Source organism: Simochromis diagramma, unplaced genomic scaffold (genome assembly GCF_900408965.1).
Source record: "Simochromis diagramma unplaced genomic scaffold, fSimDia1.1 OVJJ01000361.1, whole genome shotgun sequence".
NCBI classification, from domain to species: Eukaryota; Metazoa; Chordata; class Actinopteri; order Cichliformes; family Cichlidae; genus Simochromis; species Simochromis diagramma.
In genome coordinates, this window is record NW_024386860.1 from 14198591 (window position 1) to 14203789 (window position 5199).

Consider the following 5199-nt stretch of genomic DNA (forward strand, 5'->3'; position numbering starts at 1 on the left):
GAAAAAAGAAAAAAAAAAAACAGTGCAGCAGCTATGGCCTGCTATTCTGGATTTCTCTTTTTTTTTGTCTCTTTTTTTTTCCGTCAATTTCAGCATTAAAAAAATTACTCTGAATTTTGTTCTCAAGATTCACGTGTGTGGGATGGGATTGGCAATAGGAAAAATTCTGTAATAAAATAGTTCTGAAAAACAAAGTGATGAGCACTTCTCAAATGTTTTAATTGATCATAATATAAAGAAAAGTTTAAGAGCTTCAGTGTTTCTTCTCTTGGCAGTTTTATGTATTCCTTACATATGATAAATCTTTTTTTTTTTTTCAATCAAGCTGAATATTTATCATGTCTGTCCCGACAAGGTCATAAATTTACAAAGTGGAAGTGGGAAAAGAAAACACCATAGCAGGTGTGTGTGTGTATGTGTGTGTAGACTAGCAGATTATAGACTCTTGTCAATTTCCAAGTTGGAAAGAAAACTCCCAATCACAAAGCATTTAACCAAAGTGACACCTGAGGAAAAATCAATGGCTAATTTAAGACCTCGCTTTTTCATGTAGGTGAATTGTTTCTGTCCTTTTGTGTCTGGTGCTGGCAGTAATGAAAAAAAACCAGCAACAAAGAAAGCAGCAACACTCCCTTAAAGTTATCATTTCCTTTTGTTAGGTGTCACTATTGCTAAAAATCAATGACTAATTTAAGGAAGCATTGTTTAATTGGTTCCACTGATTTGAAAAATGAAAACGGATGTGTAAGTAATGAAAAAACACCACTTGCCTTAATTTGTCAGAGCAGGTTACAAGCCGAGCCTATTACAGTCCCCACGCTTAGGTTTTTCTTTTTTATTGATTGTCTGTAGGGAAGGGAATTGCCCTTAACTTTAAACACCTGATTGCTTCCCCGAGGATATTTAACAACATCTAATCCGACATATACAAAAGTAAAAACAGCAGTGCGGCTTTTAATATGATGAATGACGCTTCTATTTTGGGTTTTCCTCTTAAAATGGCACTAAACTGGAGTAAAGAGTGCTTGTTCAGTATTGAAAAAGTAGGTCAATGAGGTGAAGACGGGGCTACCTTTTTAGATAATTAGTTATATCCTGTGTGTTTACTGTCTGAGCACTATAATCAAATGTAAATATTTTTATCAAAAATATTTCAGCACCACACTTCTGTTCTTAAGAAGAAAATGCACATAAGAAAATATAATCCAACATTTAATTTAAGCAGATTATTGGAACATGTAGACATTATCATTGGTGGTGGAGGAAAGAAATTAAGTGCATTTATTCAAGTATAATTCTTTGTACTTTGTATTTGTACTTTTTTTTTAGCTCTTTACCTTCTACATGTATTTACAGTCCTATCTATATTTAAAGATAACAGATTCCAAGTTGTTTATGCCTTATAGATGTAAAACACTATATGCTATACAGTGGTTTACAGTAACATATGAAACCCAGCAGTTTATGTGCAGGCCTGCTACTTTAACAGCAGGACTTTAACTGAGTGCATTTCACTAATTCAAAGATGGGTTTAAAGTATCTTGACATTATGGTACTCTTTCACTTAAAGGATTTCCAAGAGGTAAGATTCCTTCTGTAAAGTGCTGGACTACATAGGCGGACTATCCCTGAGCAGCTCTGTGCAAGGAGAACCAGTTTTTGCGTCAGAGGCTGTATGTGGTTTGACTGTTCAAATGAACTTCACGGTTACAGACCGAACACAAATGACTGTGGTTTATTCAAAGTCCCATCATTGAAATCCAATGCAAACACTTTGGTGCTTTAAATATGTGGTGAGTTTTCCATGTGAGCGGTGAGCTGCTGGTGGGACAACAGCACTGCAGCATTTTCCACCTGTATGTCGTGAATAGTGTGAAGGTCACTTGCAGGATTAGTTGTCTTACACCTTTTAAAGGCATTCTGTCGCTGAGGCTGAAAATCGCCATGCAAATCCTGTTATCTGGCCCCAACTCAGGGAATCAGGGCCTCAGCTATCAACATATTTACCATTTATGGACATATGCTTTACATCCTGTGCCACCAGCCAAATCCTCCCCTCCTCTGCTGCACTACCGGCTAATATTCTGTGTATCTGAACTGTGAATTGTGGTCCTCCCCCACTGTAACAAACAGATGGCCGCTCGATCTTGAGTCATCACAAACCCATTACCAGAGTGACTTGTCCTCAGCCAGGCTGCCTTGATTCGTGCCCGATGGCTCTCGCCAGTGTTTGCTCAGGCTCTTAAGTCATCCTCAGGCTTCACAGCGCACTGTGTTTGCTCAGGTTAAATGGCTTGTGCTGCCCCTGGAGTCTCCTGATTGGCTGTGACACTGCAGTGTTTGACAAGTGAAATGACACCGAGTGGCCCCCGTCGCAGCAAATGTGTTTGGCTGTTTGAAACAAGTTGGCTTTTAATACAGCGTGTTTACACACCAAAAAGCCCTAAGTGTGTTTCTATCTGTGTTGCCAGGGTCTATCAGTGGCCAGACCAGTGAGCATAAATCATTCAGAGGTAATTCAGAGGAACAACAGAGGCTCTAAGAGGAAAAAGCAGGGAAATTATAAAGCCTCTATAATGGAGGCCCCTATTACAGCTGCTGGTCCAGTTTAAGACGGCCTTATAAATGGTTTTATTATCTAGGAGGCTCTATTTTGGCTACATCTGTTCAGAATCACCATTTCTGAGTACAATTCTGAGCAGTAATCAAAAAGTTTTTGAAACACCTTCATTTTCTTCAGAGGTCGTGATTCCTAAATTCAAAGTACAGTCAACTCTTTACTCTTGCATTTCTTTTTTTTTTTAATCAATTAGAGAGCACTCTGCAGTGTGCTGCAGGACACAAACACACACACACACAAACCTGGGTCATAATTTCTTTCAGTCACCGGGGCCGGCGTGCGGATCAAAGGTCTCGGAGAAGCTGCTGACTGCTGAAACAAGCGTGGTTGTTGTCTAATTTAACAAGGATCCTGTGTTTTCGGGAGGTTTCAGGCAACACCACAGGTCCCTCACTCATTACGCTTTTTTCTCTCTTGTTGATCATCTTCCTGCTTCGAAACAGATGAAACACAAAAGCTAACTCCCCACCCCTTCCACCCCCCAACACAAAGACTGTGACAGTAATAAATAGCCTGTGTGATCCAGGTTTAGAAAGCTGTGAAATTGGATATTGAGATGCTCTCCGGAGCTGCGGGTCGGGAGTAGTTTCAGACTAGACTGTGGGAATCGTCTAATCCGATCACCCGGAATGTAAGACGGGCTAATCGCCTAACAGGCCGGGCCTCTTGTGCCCACGGGGCATTGGTGGTGGGGAATTGATGCCTTTCTCTTTTTAAAATGGGATTTATCAACTCTTTAGTTTCACTGAGAATCATAGAAACACTTTTAAATCTTTTGTTTGTCAGAATGTTGGCATATTTCAGGAGTAATTAACTGTTACTGTGCAACAGAGTACATTCTGTTCATGTTTTACAGTAGCGAAAACACACTTAGTCATTTTCTTGAGTCCATGAAAAGCTTTTCTTCCATTTAAAAAGCTCCTCATAAATTCCATTCAAGACATGATAATGCTGTAAACAAAATAAGTGAAACTACTTTGGTATAACGAAACAGATCCTTAATACAAACCTAAACTAAATACCATTCTGTCAGTTGTAAAAGTTAGCAAAAACTCACAGTAGACCATTATCAGTACCCATTGAATAGAACATACTGCTCTACAGTCAATGTGTTTGTGCAAAAAAAATCATTCCATCCAAGTGAAGTAGCCACATGTTATGTTCTCATTTCGGAGACTCTATGAAGACACCAGCGTTTGTGCAAACAGCTTTGATCAGAGTCTGATGAAACCTAATGAAAGCTGTTTGCTGTAATGTTGGTGTCTTAATAAACATGAGAACACAGCGTGTGGCTACTTCATCTCAATGAAAAACTGGATATTGGACACTCCTGTTTTTCACTGTCGATGTAATAAAGAGTTGTTTTTCTGACTAACCTGACAAAATGTTCATATTTGCTCATATCTTCAAATTATATTTGTATCTATCACTTTCAGGATAGCATATGTGCATGCACCTTTCACAGTACTCTGTGCAAGAATATATATATATATATATATATATATTAGGGGTGCAACGATATTCGTATCGATATTGAACCGTTCGATACAGTGCTTTCGGTTCGGTACGCATATGTATCGAACAATACAACATTTGTAATTTATTTTATCAATTTTCCTTCTGACGATGCTGTCTGTGTTGAGCGCTCAGTGAATCTGTGTTCGACTACTCCGCCTAGGCTGCACTGTCGAGCGCAGATCCACTGAGCGCTCAACACAGACAGCATAGTCAGAAGGAAGAGCGCAGGGCAAGCTAGCGAGACAGAAGTTAAGCTCTCCTTGCAACATTCAGATCTGGCGTTTGGAATTATTTTGGTTTTCATGTGACGTATGACCCTGAAGGTAAGCGAGTCATGGACTAAAGTAAAACAGTATGTTGGATGTGCCATGCAATGCTCAATTACATTGGTGTGAACTAGTGTGTTAGCGCAGTTAGCTCGTTAACGTGTTTGCCGTCTAGCCCCATGCACGGAGCGATCGGCGGTAGCTCGTTAACGGAGATTTGCCGTGTTGTGGCGTTAAGGTCATTTCAACAAGATTAACCTGAAAGCACTAGTGGGAACACAACGAATATGACTGCACATTTACGCCGACATCATCCTAGTGCAAAGACAAGTGGAAGCAGCCAAAAAAAAGTAAGCATGCTACTAACTTTAGCCGAGTCATTTAGACAGCTGTTAGCACATGATTCTCCTTATGCTGCTGAGAATATAGCCCAGAAGAAGCGGATAGTATAGCTTTTATTTTGGAAAGAGCCATTTCTCTGTAATAAACTCTCTTTTCCAAAGATGAGTGATTCCTCAATCAGATACAGGGCTCGCAATATCGCTAGCCCGACGTCCTGGAGCTAGCGATTTTTTCAGTCGGGCTACCAAAATCTATCTCTTCCCTGCCCGTCGGGCTATTGTAGGAAAAATATATGTCAATGCTTTTGCATTCTTTCAGAAATGTAGCTGGGTAATTATGTCATTGGCATCGGTGAGCCACTGTCAATATGTGACATATTGAAGTCGCGTTTGAATTTGCGCTTGTTTTTTTGCTTTCACTTTGCAATCGTGCGAACTGTGTATAGAGAGCGAC